The sequence below is a fragment of the Elephas maximus genome, chromosome 19, assembly GCF_024166365.1.
Source record: "Elephas maximus indicus isolate mEleMax1 chromosome 19, mEleMax1 primary haplotype, whole genome shotgun sequence".
NCBI classification, from domain to species: domain Eukaryota; kingdom Metazoa; phylum Chordata; class Mammalia; order Proboscidea; family Elephantidae; genus Elephas; species Elephas maximus.
In genome coordinates, this window is record NC_064837.1 from 812,684 (window position 1) to 830,265 (window position 17,582).

The window sequence follows — 17,582 nt, forward strand, 5'->3', positions numbered from 1 at the left end:
ATGGTGATTTAGCAGGTCTGGGTACAACACTTAGAGAACCACTGGTCTAGAGGGAGGAGACCGGACCCAGGGCTTGACTGGGGCGCTCCAACATTTACTAGCCAGGGATTGAGGCTGGGCCCTGGTAGAAGGCTGCGAAGCACCGAGAAGAATAAGAACTAGACCAGCAGGCCCGAGGAGAAAGTCCGAGGCGACGTTGCAGAGGTCCCCGGACTACATCTCCCAGGGCGCCCCGCGGGGCTCGCGCGCGCCCCCTGGCGGCGGCGCGCTGGGGAGGCGCCGGCACAACCGGGGACCTTTCCGAGCATCGAGGGCAGCGCGCGGAGCACGGCGGCTGCAGACTGCGGCGGCGCGGCAGGACCCGAGCAGGCGCCCGGCGGGCCGGTGAGTCGGTGCCGCGCTGGCCGTCCGCTACCCTTCGCCTCAGCCGCGTCGCCTTCCCGGGGTCGGGCTGACGAGCACGGGAGTCTGGGTGCGGGGCTCCGGACTGCCCCCGGGGAAGACCCTCCAGCTGTCGTCCCCGGCGCGGCCCCGGGTCCCCCTTGGCGCGGCGCGTCTTGTCTCCAGCCCTGGAGCGGCAGAACCGGGGCCGCAGGTGGCGGTGGCAGGTGGCCGCCCCCTCCCCTCCGGTCCCGGGTGGTGGGCACAGGAGCCCGTGACGGAGGGCCCGGGGGTCCCGACGACCGCGGCCCGGGGAGGTGCCGGCCGCTCTCACCGCGGCGGGACCTGTGCTGCCCGAGCCTCGGGGTCCCCCCGCCCTCCCTGGTGCTGTCCTGGGGGTGCAGTGTCGTGTGGGACCCGAGAAGCGCTCGGCCAGCTTCAGCGTCCGCGGAGAGCCCAGCCTCCGTCCTCCCCTGGGGCGACTGAGGAAGGGCGCGGGCTGCGGGGCTCCCGGGGGCGCTGGGTGCCAGGGCGCAGCTACCTGGGGAGCCCTGGCGCCCTGGGGGACCGTTTGAGGCTTGTAGGTGGCCGCGTGGTGGAAGCCTGTCCTAAGTGCGACAGTGACAACCTACTTTCCCAACTGTCTTTGAAATAAAATCAGTTTTATGTGCATATTTTCTGTAAAAAACAAGTTTGACCCTGAGTATCTGACTTTTTGAGGCGCTTCATTTGCCAGCACGTAAGTTTCTATAATAAGCAGTACACAGTTTGAAAAACAGGACTGAGAGTGCTCTTCCTTGCCCTCTATCGGAAGAATTACGTTGGACCTTCTGAAATGCTCACCCGTTGGTAACCGCAGGAGCTGGAGGCAGGAGATAACGTTGCTGAGCAGAGCCGCTGCCCAACCCTTCAGAGCAGCTTTTGGTCGCAGGAGATTTTGTTATCCAGTTTCAAACACGGCGTTACTAATGTTTTAAAATGAGGGAGGACGAGAGGAAGCCAAAGGGAGGTTGTCAGTACTAATACCTTACCCTGCAGAGAATTGCTTTGGTGATTAACTCTCAAAGCAAGAGAGTTTAATTTGGTAGCTAAAGCTAGATTGTTAGAAACTGAGTCTCCAGAATAAATTCTGTGTAATTTTAATAGTTTTCAGTTGATTTATTTGGCTATTCTAGATAAACGGTCTTAGCTGAGAAACAACAGATGTTTCTAATGTCTGTACTTATTTCTTGTCTTGAATACTCTAGTGTTGGCTCTGAGGTTAAATAGGAGATCTTTGTCTTGGGCTTGGTTTCAGGGGAATGCTTCTGGTGTTTCTACACGTAGTATATTCTTTATCATATTGAGTGAGTTTCCATTGATGCCTCATTTACTAAGAGTTAAAATAAATCAGGGATGGGCTTGGATTTTTTTTTAATGCGTTCGTGTAGCATTGATATGACAACGTAGTTTTCCTTTTTAAAATTGCTGACATAGATGATTATGTTGCAAGATTATCTTTCTCTAAAATCCTGGAATAATTTAAAGTGCACTTTTAGGTTGTGATGCATTTTAATAGATGCGATTAACTAGAATTTTGTTTAAGATTTTGGTGTGTATGTTTATCTTTGTCTAAGTTCACCGTTAGAGTTGTGGTGTCCTCACTGATTAAGCTGGGAAGCTTCCCATCATTTTCTGTGCTCTTAGGACAGAAGAATTACCTGTTCCTTGAAGCCTGGCAGAACTTGATTGCAAACTGTCTGGTTGTCCATCTGGTGGTGTTTTTTTAAGAAAGTGATATCAATATTTAACTGCTGTTTCAGTTTTTTCTATAATTATTGATTTTATCAGGTTTTCTGTTTCTGCAGTCAATTTACTATTTTATATTTTCCTGGAATATCATTAACATTATTGAAATTTAGTATATGTCACCACAATGCTATATATAGTATTCTCTTGTTAAAAAAAACTCTTCCATATCTGTGGAGTGTTCTTTCTTGTTAATACTTTTTTTTAATTCCTTTATTTTGTGGGTCAGACTTGCTTAGTATCTGGTTATTTTAATCGCCCTTTCAAAGAACCAGCTTTTGAATTTTTTAATTTTTTAAAATTTTTCCTGTTATTAATTTCTGTTTTTAATCTACTTAACTTGAATTTATTTTGTTCAAGTTCTAGTCTTTTGAATTGAAAGCTTAGATCATTTATTTAGTCAACCAGCCTTCCTCCTGACCAAGGCAATGACTTTTAATTTCTTCACTCTAGTCACCTCCCATTTGACCTTAGCTCTATTTTTACTTTAACCCTTCAAATTAGACATTATTGCTGCTGTTGTTGTTGTTATTATTGATTTCTAAGTCAATATGTGTTAGATTTATCTATTTATTTACTGCTTTCCTCACTCTCTGTTCCTGTTTGCATGCAGATATTCTTTGAATTACTTTCCTTCTCCATGATGTACATTCTTTAGAATTTCCTTCAGTGATGTAAATTCTCCGGTTTTTGTAATATCTGAAAATGTCTTTATTTTGCCCTCATTCTTGAATTTGGTTTCACCAGGTTTCTCTCTCCCACTTATTGGGAAGGTTTTTATTTCCTAACATTTTTTTTAGATGTTTTGTAGCTAGAATGTTTTGGGATCTCTCATTTTGCCATATTGCTAAAAGATGAAGAGTAAGACAAATTAATTTGTAGTCTAATGAACTGTTTTTGTGACTCTGTACTGTAGCCTTAGTATACTAAGTACAAGTTCTATATTTATCTCAAATTTACTATAATTCATGTTCTCTGTATCCTTAACTTATTTTTTCTCTATTTAACCTGTTGGTTCTGATATGTTAGATACTTCTGCTATGATTCCTAGTAGGGTTTTTTGTTTCCATTAATTTTTGTATTTTATATACATATATATGAACATATTTTTGAAGATATATTTTTAGGTGCTTAAAAGTTCATGATTCTTATATCTTCTTGGTGGATTATACCTTTTGGGAATTAAATAGTCATCTTATCCTACTTAATTATTTTTGCTTGTGATTCTGTTTTGTCTGATATTAAAATTGCTACACCAGCTTTATTTTTGTTAGCATGAATCTGGCATATTTCTCATTTTTCTGTGTTTTGCTTTAGTTGTTATTCTTGGGATTAACTAATTTGTAGCTAGGTTTTGTTTTATTACTTAATCTTTGTCTTTTAATAGATGGCTTTAACCCATTCATATTTATTTCGATGGCTGATATTATTGGAGTTCTTCCTTCCATCTTATTTTATGTTTTCTGTTCCTTATGCTTACTTTCTGCCAGCCTCCACCCCTTTCCTACCTTTTCTTGGGCTGATGAATTTTTCTTGTTCCCTTTTACCCCCCTTATAATATAGAAGTTACAGATCTTATTTCTACTCTGCTTTTGTGATAGGTCAGGAGAAAGATGTGGCAGTCTGCTCCTGTAAAGATTACAGTCTTGGAAACCCTATGGGATAGTCCTGCTCTGTCCTTTTGGGTCATAATGAGTCAGAATCAACTCAATGGCGATAAGTTTGTGATAGGTACCCTTAAAAGTTTTTGAAATTTTCATTGAAATGTAACATAAATGTATAAACCAAAACCAAAACCAAACCCAGTGCCGTCGCGTGGATTCCAACTCCTAGCAACCCTGTAGGACAGAGTAGAACTGCCCCATAGAGTTTCCAAGGAGCACCTGGCAGATTGGAACTACTGACCCTTTGGTTAGCAGCCATAGCACTTAACTACTATGCCACCAGAGTAAATGTATAAAGGTGCACAGATCTCAAGGGTATAGCTTGAAGAATATTGGCAAACTGAACACACATGTATAACTAGCACTCAGAACAGGAAACAGCCTTTTCATTACTTCAGAATATGACCAGTGCCAGGATCACCACTATCCTGATTTCTAACAAAATAGATTACTTTGTCTGTTTTTGTATTTAATGTAAATACAATCATACAGTATTCCCATTAACATTACCTTTGTGGGATTCATCCATATTCTTGAGTATAGTTGTGGTTCATTCATTCTCATTGCTGTATCTATTCCATTGTTCGTATACCTATTCTACCTTGATTGGCATTAGGGCTGTTTACAGCTTTGGGCCATTATGCACAATGCTGTTCTGAACATGCTAGTGTGTGTCTGTTGGTGAATGAGCTCATGTGCATTTCCATCAGATATATACCTAGGAGTAAAACTGCTTGATCATAGGGTGGCTTATGTTTAGCTTTAGTAGATACTGGCAAGCAGTTTTTGAAAGTGGATGCACTAATTTTTGTACCTTGGAAGCATGTGTCTTCCACATCTTGCCTATTTTTGGTAATTTCTGTCTTTTGCATTTGAGCCATTTTAGTGGGTATCACACTGTGGCTTAATTTGCATTTTCCTGATGATAAGTGAAACTGAGCTCTTTGGTACCTTTAAATTTTCAAACGTCTAAACATGTTTTTCTGTTGATGTTTAAAGATAATCTATATCTATGAATTCTCCATGAGTAAATCAAGAAGGAACCTTAGCATGATTCTAATTCTGTCCCGTGTTAATATCATGTGAAATTTTTGTTTTTTTTATATTATGCATGAACAAGTGTTTAGATAAACTAAGTTTTACTGATTATTTGTTCAGCATTTTTTAACTTCATAAGAATTTATTAATTTCATAAATAAAAATGGAATCTGCATATTTTCTTACAATTTGAATAGTTTAAAACATTAAAATATCCAGGAAATATTGTTTTGAGTTTATTTCACCTGTTCCTATTTTGTTCCAGTTTTCCAATCCTTGTGACAGTATGTCAGTTGTATTTGTGTAACTTTTTTTTTTTCAATTTTTTTATTGTGTTTTAGATGAAGGTTTACACAGCAGCTTAGTTTCTCATTAAACTGTTAATAACATATTGTCTTGTGATATTGGCTGCCGACCCCACGACATGTCAACACTTATCCCCTTTTTGACCTTGGGTTCACCATTTGTAGCTTTCCTATCCCCTCCTGCCTTCTCATCCTTGTCCCTGGGCTGACATGCCCATTTAGTCTCATTTTGCTTTGTGGGCCTATCTGATCTTTGGCTGAAGGGTGAGCCTCGGGAATGACTTCATTACTGAGTTAAAAGGGTGTCTGGGGGCCGAACTCTCAGGGTTTCTTCAGCCTCTGTCAGACCAGTAAGTATTTGTGAGTTAGAATTTTGTTCTGCATTTTTCTCCAGCTCTGTCTGGAACCCTCTCTTGTGATCCCTGTCAGAGCAGTTGGTTGTGGTAGCCAGGCACCATCTAGTTGTGCTGGACTCAGTCTGGTGGAGGTTGTGGTCCATTAGTCCTTTGGACGAATCCTTCCCTGTGTCTTTGGTTTTCTTCATTCTCCCCTGCTCCAGACAGGGTGAGACCAGTGGAATATCTAAGATGAGCACTCACAAACTTAAGACCCCAGACTCTACTCACCAAAGTAGTATGTACAATATTTTCTCTATAAAATATGTTATGCCAATTGAGCTAGATGTCCCCTGAAACTATGGTCTTCAGCCCTCAGCCCAGTACTTTGGTTTCTCAGTGAGTTTGGATATGTCTATGAAGTTTCCATGACCTTGCCTTGGTCAAGTTGTGCAGACTTCCCAGTTTTGTGTACTGTTTTACCCCTCACCAAAGTTACCACTTATCTGTTAGTGTTTTTCCCTTCCCACTGCTCCCCTCTCTCATAACTATCAAAAGTTGTTGCTTTCTGTGTAAACCTTTTCATGAGATTTTATAATAGTGGTCTCATACAATGTTTGTTCTTTTGTGATTGACTTATTTCACATAGCATAATGCCCTCCAAATTCATCCATGTTATGAGATGCTTTACAGATTCATCATTGTTCTTTATCGTTGCGTAGTACTCCGTTGTGTATATGTATCACAGTTTGTTTATCCATTCATCTGTTGATAGGCATCTAGGTTGTTCTCATCTTTTGCTATTGTGAAAAATGCTGGAAAAAACATGGGTGTGTATATGTCAATTCGTATGATGACTCTTATTTCTCTAGGATATATTCCTAGGAGTGGGATTGCTAGATCATATGGTATGTCTAGTTCTAGCTTTTTAAGAAAACGCCATATTGTTTTAAAAAATGGTCGTACCGTTTTCCATTCTCATCAACAGTGCATAGGAGTGCCAGTCTCCCTGCAGCCTCTCCAACATTTGTTGTTTTCTGCTTTTTTTGATTTGTACCAGTAATTTTAGGGTAAGTTGGTATCTCATTGTAGTCTTGATTTGCATTTCTGTAATGACTGCTGATTGCGAGCTTTTCCGCATGTGTCTATTAGCTGCCTGTCTTCTTTGATGAAGTGTCTGTTTGTATCATTAGCCCGTTTTTAATTGGATTATTTGTCTTTTTGTTGCAGAGGTGTTGGATTTTCCTGTAGATTTTGGAGATTAGACCTTTGTTAAATTCGTCATAGCCAAAATTTTTTTCCCGGTCTGTAGGTTCTCTTTTTACTCTTTTGGTGAAGTCTTTAGTAAGCATAAGTGTTTAAATTTTATAAGGTCCCAGTTATCTCGCTTATCTTCTGGTGTTTGTATATTGTTAGTTATGGTTTGTATCCTGTCTATACCATGTATTAGGGCCTCTAATGTTGACCCTATTTTTTCTTCTATGATCTTTATAATTTTTTGTTTTATATTTAGATCTTTTATCCATTTTGAATTAGTTTTTGTGCATGGTGCGAGGTATGGGTCCTGTTTCTTTTCTTTTTTTTTACAGTTGGACATCCAATTTTGCCACCACCATTTGTTAAAAAGACTGACTTTTCCCCATTTAGTGGACTTTGGGCCATTGTCAAAGATCAGGTGACTGTAGGTAGATGGATTTACATCTGGGTTCTTTATTATGTTCCATTGGTCAGTGGAACAGAACGGTACTGCCATTATACCAGTACTAGGCTATTTTGACTACCATCGGTGTATAGTAGGTTCTGAGGTCAGGTAGTGTAAGTCCTCCTATTTATTCTTCTTCAATAGTGCTTTACATATCCGGGGCTCTTTCCTTTCCATACAAAGTTAATGATTAGTTTTTCTGTCTCATGAAAGAATGCTGTTGGTATTTGGATTGGGATTGCATAGTAGCTGCAGATTGCTTTGGATAGAATTGTCATTTTCACAATGATGAATCTACCTATCCATGAGCATGTGTTTTCTCCATGTATATAAGATCTTGTTTGGTTTCTGGCAATAGTGTTTTGTAGATTGCTTTGTATTGGTCTTTGACATCCCTCGTTAGATTTATTCCTAAGTATTTTAATTTTTTAGGCGCTATATGGTATTGCTTTCCTGATTTTCTTTTCATTGTTCTCTTTATTGGTACATAGGAATCCAACTGACTTTCGTATGTTTGTCTTATATCCTGTGACTCTGCTGAATCTTTCTATTATTCCCGGTAGTTTTCTTGTGGAGTCTTTTGGGTTCTTTATGTAGAGGAGTCCTGGTGGTACAGTGGCTAAGAGGTCAGGCTTTTAAACAAAAGTTTAGCAGTTCGAATCCACCACCCGCTCCTTGGAAACCCTATGGGACAGTTCTACTCAGTCCTACAGGGCTGCTGTGAGTTGGAATTCACTTGACGGCAATGTTTTTTTTTTTTTTCCTGGGGGGGCGGTTATGTATAGTATCATATCATCCCTGTCTTAGTCATCTAGTGCTGCTATAACAGAAATACCAGAAGTGGATGGCTTTAATGAAGAGAAATTTAGTCTTTCACTGTCTAGTAGGCTACAAGTCCAAATTCAGGGCATCAGCCCCAGAGGAAGGCTTTCTCTCTCTGTCAGCTCTGGAGGAAGGTCCTTGTCATCAGTCTTCCCTTGGTCTGGGAGCATCTCAGCACAGAAACCTCAGGTGCAAAGGACGTGCCCTGCTCCCGGCACTGCTTTCTTGGTGATATGAGGTCCCCATGTCTCTGCTCACTTCTCTCTTTTGTATCTCAAAAGACATTGGCTTAAGACACCGTCTAATCTTGTAGACCTCATGAGTATAACTGCTGCTAATCTATCTTATTACATCATGGTGATAGGATTTACAGCACATAGGGAAATAACATCAGATGATAAAATGGTAGACAAATCATACGCAAAGAAATCATGACCTAGCCAAGCTGACAGATATTTTGGGGGGACACAATTCAGTCCATGACAGTCCCCAAATAGGAAGAGTTTTACTTCTTTCTCACCAGTTTGGATGTGCTTTATTTCTTTTTCTTGCCTTATTCCTCTAGATAGGACTTCCAGCACAGTGTTAAATAGGAGTGGTGATAAAGGGCATCCTTGTCTTTTATTGTGGAACTGTCACTTTCCTTTTCTGTGCTGTTAGAGTTTTATTATTTTGGCACCCTGTCATTGGGCATGTAGATATTTATTATGGTTATGTGCTCGTGGTGGATTGTCCTTTTAATCATTATATAATGTCCTTCCTTGTCTTTTATGGTGGATTTTGTTTTAAAATCTATTTTATCTGAGATTAGTATTGCCAGTCCTGCTCTTTTTTGGTTGCTGTTTGCTTGATATATTTTTTTTCCTTCCTTTGGTTTTTAATATATTTATATCTTTGTTTCTAAGGTGTGATGCTTGTAGATGGCATATTTATGGGCCCTTTTTTTAAAAATCCTTTCTATCACTCTCTGTCTCTTTATGGGTGCATTTAAGCCATTTATGTTCGGTGTGATTATTGATAGATGTGAGTTTATTGCTGTCATTTTGTAGCACTTTTTTGTTGTGTTGATGTTTTCTTTGTTCTTCTTACTCTTCTATGCTGAATTTCTTTTGTTTATGCATTTTTTGTTTCTTTCATTATTGTAGATTTTGTGTTTTCTGAGATTTTTATGTTTTCTTCTTTATTTTGATGGTAGGTTTGTTAACTTTCTTTATGGTTACCTTGAAATTTACCCGTCTTCCAAAGTTTAAACCAGTCTTTTATTACTTGATATCACCTTGACGACCTCTCCATTTGAAAGCTCTATACTTACACCATTTATTCCCTTTTTTATTGTTCTGATGCTGTTGTCATTTACAGATTGATCTCTCTGGTTCCCTGTTGTAAATCTTAATTTTGTTTCATCCTTGAGAGTTCATTACCTTGGTTGGTATCTATCTGGCCGATGCTGTCTTGTGTCCTAGATTCAGGTTGATGTTATTGGTTCTCTAACCAAAGAACTCCCTTTAATAATTTTTGTAAGTTTGGTTTTTTTTTTTTTTTGCATATTCCTTTAATTTCTGTTTATCTGGAAATGTCCTAATTTCACCATCATATTTGAGCAAGAGTCTTGCAGGATATACTATTCTTGGCTGGCAGTTTTTTTTTTCTATCAAGGTTTTATGTATGTCGTCCCATTGCCTTCTTGCCTGCACGGTTTCTGCTGAGTAATCAGAGCTTAGTCTTATTGTTTTCCCTTTGTATGTGACTTTTTGTTTCTCTCGAGCAGCTCTCAGGATTATTTCTTTGTCTTTGGTTTTAGCTAGTGTGATTATGATACGTCTTGGTGATTTTCTTTTGGGGTCTATCCTATATGGGGTTTGTTGCGCATCTTGAATGGTCAGCATTTCATCTTTCATAATGCTAAACGTTTTCAGTAAGCAAATGTTCAGTAATCCTCCCTCTGCGTATTTCCCATTTTCTTCCCCTGTTCTGAAACTCTGATCACATGGAAATTTTTACTTTAGATTGAATCCCATATCGTTCTCAGGGTTTCTTCATTTTTTTCATTCTGTTCTCTGATTTGTTCCTCAAACAAAGTGGTATCCAAGGATTTGTTTTCAGTTTTACTGATCCTGTCTTCCATTGTTTGACATTTGCTCTTAAAACCTCCTATTGTGTTGTCCATTTCTGAAATCTTGCCTATCTTCTGTGTCTCTAAGTGCTGTTTTTGTATAATTTCTAGTTGTTTATGTATTTTGACATTTTGTTTCTGTATTATTTTCCTGAATTCTTCCATCACTTTGTTGGTGTTTTTCCTGATTTTGTTGGTATTTTCTATGATTTTGTCTATTTTTTTCCTTACTTTTATCTGCATTTTTCTTCCTCTCTTGGAGAGCCCTGAAGTATTAGAGTTTTGAATTCCTTATCATGTAGTTCCAGTGCCTTTTCTTCTGCTGGAAATTCATGTGTTGTTTTATTTTGGTTGCTTTCTGGAACGATCCTATCCTGTTTTTTTTAATATGTTTTGCTATTGTCTTCTGCCTCCGGGACATTCAGAAATTATTTTCTCCATTTACTGATTGTACATTTGTTTACTTCATCCTGCTGTTTTGTTTTATTAGGTTATGTCTGGGCAGGCGGGCTGGGTGTGTTTTATTGGTTGTTTGTCTGTGGGCGTGATACTCTTCCCCACCTTGTCCATGTGGGCAGGGCTGGTCACTAAGCTGCAGTGCAGCAGGGCAGGTCCAGTGGGTGGAGGGACAGGGATGGGTCATTCCTAGAAACACACTACCTACCCAGACTAACACAAATAAAGGTAGAAAATCGAAACAGATCCATAACAAAAGAAGAGATTAAAGATGTCATTAAAAAAAGAAAAAACTTACAACCAGTAAGCTCTACTAGGGAATTTTACCAGACATTTAGAGAAGAGTTGACACCAACTCCACTCAAATTCTTCAAAATCGTAGAAGAGGAAGGATTATCTCCTAACTCATTCTATGAAGCCCGCATCACTCTGATACCAAAACCAGGCAAAGACATGACAAAAAGAGAAAATTACAGACTAATATCTCTTATGAATATAGATGCAAAATTTTGCAACAAAATTCCAGCCAATAGAATTCAACAGCAGATCAAAAAAAATCATAACCATGATCAAGATGGGTTTATACTAGGAATGCAAGGGTGGTTCAACACTAGAAAATCAAACAATATAATTCACCACATAGGCGAAACAAAGAAGAGAACCACATGATCATATCAAGTGATGCAGAAAACGCATTTTATAAACCTAACACCCATTTCGGATTTGAAGACAGAAGTCCAAGCTGCACTGAAGGGATTGGCAAAATTCCGATTGAGATGTCTCAGCAAACAGATCCAGCACTGGAGGTGTTCACTTGTCTGTGCTAAGTAATTTAGAAGACAGCTACTTGGCCAACTGACTGGAAGAGATCCATATTTGTATCTATTCCAAAGAAAGGTAATTCAAGAGAATGCAGAAATTATCGAACGATATCATTAATATCACACCCAAGTAAAATTTAGCTGAAGATCATTCATAAACAGTTGCAGCAGTACATTGACAGGGAACTACCAGAAATTCAAGCTGGATTCAGAAGAGGACATGAACCCAGGGATATCATTGCTGATGTCAAATGGATCTCAGCTGAAAGTGGAGAATACCGGAAAGATGTTTACCTGTGTTTTATTGACTGTGCAAAGGCATTCAACTGTGTGATCATAATAATTTATGGATAACATTGCAGAGAATGGGAATTCCAGAACACTTAATTGTGCTCATGAGGAACCTGTTCATAGACCAAGAAGCACTTGTTTGAACAAAACAAGGGGATACTGTGTGGTTTAAATCAAGAAAGGTGTGGGTCAGGGTTGTATCCTTTCACCATACTTATTAAGTCTGTATACTGAGCAAATAGTCTGAGAAGCTGGAGTATGTGAAGAAGAATGTGACATCAGGATTGAAGGAAGACTCATTAACAATGTGTGATATGCAGATGACACAATCCTTCTTGCTGAAAGTTAAGAGGACTTTAAGCAGTTACTAATGAAGATCAAAGACCAGTATGGATTTTCTTTAGAAAACAAAAACAAAAATAAGCAACATCATGATAAATGGAGAAAAGATTGAAGTTGTCAGGGATTTCATTTTACTTGGATCCACAATCAATGCCCATGGAAGCAGCAGTCAAGAAATCAAATGATGCATTGCATTGGGCAAATCTTCTGCAAAAGACCTCTTCAAAGTGTTAAAAAGAAAAGATGTCACTTTAAGGACTAAGATGCACCTGACCCAAGTCATGGTGTTTTCAATCATCTTATGTGCATGCGAAAGCTGGACAGTGAATAAGGAGGACTGAAGAAGAATTGACAGTTTTGAATTATGGCGTTGACGAAGAATGATCATTAGAAGGGTGAATGGCAAGACTTCGTCTCACATACTTTGATCATGTTATCAGGAGAGACCAGTCCCTGGAGAAGGACATCATGCTTGGTACAGTGGAGGGTCGGCAAAAAAGACGAAGACCCTCAATGAAGTGGACTGACACAGTGGCTGCAACAATGGGTGCAAGCATAACAACGATTATGAGGGTGACACAGGACCAGGCAGTGTTTCTTTCTGTAGTACATAGGGTCACTATGAGTTGGAACCAACTCAATGGCACCTAACAATAACAACATTCCTGATTAAAAACTCTAAGCAAAATCGGAATAGAAGGGAAATTTCTCAACATAACTAAGGGCATATATACAAAACCAACAGCCATTAAAAAAAAAAAGTTGCTGTCGAGTTGAGACTGATTCATAGCAACCCTGTAATACAGAGTAGAATTGCCCCATAGGGTTTCCAAGGAGTGGCTGGTTTGGATTTGAATTGCCATACTTTTGGTTAGCGGCCATAGCACTTAACCGCTGGGCCATTAGGTCTCATTAGCCATTAAAAGAAGACCAAAACTAAAGATGCAAATCAAAACTGCAATGAGATACCATCTCATCCTGGCCAAAATGGCACTGATAAAAAAGAAAACAGACAAGAACAAATGTTGGCAAGGATGTGGGGAGATTGGAACCCTTGTCCATTGCTGTTGGGCCTGTAAAATGTTACAACTGCTGTGTAAAACAGCATGGTGCTTCCTTAAAAAAAAAACTAGAAATAGAAATATCTTATGATCTAGAAAGCCCACTCCTAGGCATACCCTAGGGTCCTAATAGAAGTAATATGAACAGACATATGCAAACCTATGTTCACTGCAGCATTAGTCACAATATCAAAAAAACGGAAACAGCCTAATTGCCTTCAGTGGATGAACTGATAAGCAAAATGTTGTACATACATACAGTGGAATACTATGTAGCTATAAAGAGCAATGATGAGTTCGCAAAACATATTATAATATGGATGGATCTGAGGACATAATACTGAGGGAAATAAGTCAATCACATGAGGACACACATTATATGATCCCAATTTTATAAGAAGACAAGAGTAGACATATAGAGAGAGAGACCAGTGTTCATTGGTCTTTACCAAGGATGAGTGGGAGGGGGAAATCACTCCCTATAGCACCCCATTGCCCCATTGCCATTGAGTCGATTCCAAATCATAGTAACCGTATAGGACAGAGCAGAACTACCCCATAGGGTTTCCAAGGAGCGCCTGATGGATTTGAGCACAGATACTTGTTATTTTTGGTGATGAGGAAAGTGGGTGTAATGAGCACAGCTTGACCAAAGTAAATGATGCCACTAAGAAGCACACCTGAGAAAAGGATGTTTGTGTTAAAGAATATGACATATATAATTTGGCAACAACACCAACAATGACCCAAAAGAGAGTGTATGGTCACATATGTAGGTGCATAGGCATATATGTGCATGAGTAGGTGGAGGTGAGTATATATGTGTGCACAGATGGAAGTATCTGTATGTACGTGTAAGTATAGATATGTATTTGCACACATGTAAACATACTGGGGTATGTTTATGGAGGACACAGTTACAGATACTTCTCAGACATAACCAAACACTTTATGAGAATAGTTTTCTGGGTTCGAAGGTTTAGGACCTTAGTGTCATGGGACAACTCAGTCAGTTGGCATCCCAAAGTTCACGTTCTGCATCCTAGTGAGGTGAGCAGCATCTGGGATCTTAAAAGCTTGCAAGAAGCCATTTAAGATATAACTGTTGGTCTCTATTTGTTAGAAGCAAAAGGGAAAGAAGGAAACCAAAGTCTCAGGGAAGAAACTAGTCTACAGAGCTAATAGCCACGGCCTTATCTACCCTGACAGCATAGGAACTAGATGGTGTGTAGCTACCATTGACCATTCTGACCAGGCCACAATATATGGTGTCATGGATTGAATTGTGTCCCCCAAAATATTGTTGACTTGGTTAGGCCATGATTCTCAGTATAGTGTAGTTGTCCTCCATTTTGTGATTGATATAATTTTCCTATATGTTGTAAATCTGGAACCCCTGGAGGCGTAGTGGCAAAGAACTACAGCTGCTAACCAAAAGGTCAGCAGTTCGAATCTACCAGGCACTCCTTGGAAACCTTATGGGGTAGTTCTACTCTGTCCTGTAGGGTCGCTATTAGTTGGAATTGACTCGATGGCAACAAGTTTGGTTTGGTTTGATTGTAAATCCTAATCTCCTGTGGTTAAGGAGGCAAGATTGGATTTTGTTGAAGAGGATTAGGGTGACATGTAACACCCTTACTCAGGTCACATCCCTGATTCAATATAAAGGGAGTTCCCTGGGGTGTGGCCTGCACCACAGTTTATCTTACAAGAGATGAAAGGGAAGTGAGCAGAGAGCAGGGAACCTCATACCACCAAGAAGGCAGCCCCGGGAGCAGATCGCATCCTTTGGACCGGGGTTCCTGTGTGGAGAAGCTCCTAGTCCAGGGGAAAATTGGTGACAGGGACCTTTCTCCAGAGCAGAGAAAGCCTTCCCTTGGAGCTAACACCCCGAATTTGGACTTCTAGCCTACTAGACTGTGAGAAAATAAATTTCATTTTGTTAAAGCCATCCATTTGTGGTATTTCTGTTATAGGAGCTCTAGATAACTAAGACAGATGGACTCTGATAGAATGGGAGAAAAACACAGAACTCAAATTCTTAGAAAGTCCAGACTTATTGGACCAGTTGACATTAGAGGACTCTCTGAGACTGTGTCCCTGAGGTACTCTTTAAACCTTGAACTGAAAGTATTCCTGAGGTCACCTTTTAGTGAAATAACAGATTGGCACACAAAATAAAGAATAATGATTTGTGAATATGGTACTCCATTAAAAAAAAATCTGTCTGAGGCCAAAAGGTTAACGATTACTCTAAAGCAAAGATAAGATGGGGACAGGGAAGCTAGAGTACTGGAAATGGAACAACCAGAACACAATTAAAGAGAATGTTATCACATTGTGGAAAATTTCACTAATGTCACTGAACAATTTGTGTAGAAATTGTCAAATGGGAACTTAATTTGCTATGTAAATGAAACACAAAATATTATTTAAAAAATAATAAAGAGGAAGAGAGTAGCATCAACTAATGTAAAATCAGATGTCAATCTTTATACATTAAAGTAGAGGTCAAACACAAAGTCAAAACAACCACAAAGAAATCTAGTTACACATGCTGTATCTCGTTTATAAGGAGCCCTGGTGGTGCAGTGGTTAAATGCTTGGCTGCTAACCCAAAGAAAGACCTGAAGACCTGGTGATCTGTTACTCTGAAGATTACAGCCTAGGTAACCCTATGAAGCAGTTCTCCTCTCTCCTATAAGGTCACTGTGAGACAGAATTGACTCCATGGTACGCAACAACATCTAGTTTATTGTCAATTTCTTCCTCGTCCCCATGTTTTATAGACTTCAGGCATGCTTGGGGAATTGTATTAATTATATTCTCATTCTTAGCACATTCTTTGGGTCCATGCAAGCCCCTCTCTCATTTTACTTGCTTGTTCATATATTCATTGGTTCATTTATTCATTCATTCCATTTTATCCCTGTACCACACTCTTATTCCCATCATCCCATAGCTAACTATTCTAATGTGTTTAATATATATCCTTTTGTTGCATCTGCCCTTAAAAATGTGTACTGTTCAAAACATTACTAACAGTGCACAAACACCAGAAGAGAGACTACGTAACTGGGAGCTCCTAAAAACCAAACACTTATGCTCATCCAAAGACTTCACCAAAAGAGTAAAAAGATTACCTATAAACTGACTTGGAAAAAGTTGTTGGCTATAGCAATTCCGATCAGTGTCTGATCTCTAAAATCTACATGCTGCTGCAAAAACTCAACAACAAAAAGACCAATAACCCAATTAAAAAATGGGCAAAGGATATGAACAGGCACTTCACTGAAGAAGACACTTAGACGGCTAACATACATGAGGAAATGCTCATGATCATTAGCCATTTGAGAAATGCAAATCAAAACTACAATGAGTTAGCATCTCACCCCAACAAGGCTGTCATTAATCCAAAAAACACAAAATAGTAAATGTTGGAGAGGTTGTGGAGAGACTAGAACACTTATACACTGCTGGTGGGAATGTAAAATGGTCCAACCCCTTTGGAAATCAATTTAGCACTTCCTTAAAAAGCTAGAATAGAACTACCATACGATTTGGAATATATCCAATCCCACTCCTTAGAATATATCCTAGAAAATAGGAGCCTTCACATGTTCATTGCAGCACTGTTTACAGCAGCAAAAAGGTGGAAGCAACCAAGGTGCCCATCAACGGATGAATGGATAAATAAATTATGGTATATTCACACAGTGGAATACTACACGGTGATTAAGAACAAGAATCAATCTGTGAAACATATCATAACATGGAGGAATCTGGAAGGCATTATACTGAGTGAAAACAGTTGCAAAAGGACAAATATTGTGTGAGACCACTATTATAAGAACTTAAGAAAAAGCTTAAACACAGAAGAAAATATTCTTTAATGGTTACCAGGGTGGGGAGGGAGAGGGGTATTCACTAATTAGATAATAGACAAGAACTATTTTAGCTGACGGGAAAGACAACACACAATACAGGTGAGGTCAGCGCAACTGGACTAAAACAAAAGCAAAAAAGTTTCCTGAATACATCTGAATGCTTTGAAGGCCAGAGCGGCAGGGATAGGAGTTTGGGGACCGTGGTTTCAGAGGACATCTAGGTCAATTGGCATAACAAAATGTATTAACACTTTCTGTGTCCCACTTTGGTGAGTGGCATCTGGAGCAAGCAGCCATCTAAGATGAATCAATTGGTGTCAAACCACCTGGAGCAAAGGAGAATGAAGAACAAGAAGACATAAGTTAAAGATGAGCCCAAGAGACAGAAGGGGCCACATAAACCAGAGACTACATCAGCCTGAGACCAAAAGAACTAGGTGGTGCCTGGCTACCACCAATGACTGCCCTGACAGGCAAGACAACAGAGGATCCCTGATGGAGCAGAACAGTGGGATGCAGACCTCAAATACTCGTAAAAAGACCAGACTTAATGGTCTGACTAAGACTAGAGGGACC

The 17,582-nt window shown here is 39.6% G+C and overlaps 1 protein-coding gene across 4 annotated transcripts in view; it reads left to right on the top strand.

Annotated features, from left to right (window-relative positions):
* The first annotated feature begins 295 nt into the window (after window positions 1-295).
* The window catches only part of SPECC1 (sperm antigen with calponin homology and coiled-coil domains 1), a 477,242-nt gene continuing 459,955 nt past the window's right edge, over window positions 296-17,582 (top strand). For 3 of the 4 annotated variants that reach the window (XM_049860218.1, XM_049860220.1, XM_049860221.1), the window contains exon 1: window positions 301-384. The gene's annotated coding sequence lies outside the window, so the exon portion shown is untranslated. Of the gene's footprint in view, window positions 385-17,582 lie in introns of all 4 variants that reach the window. The other variant, XM_049860224.1, reaches the window with a different exon arrangement.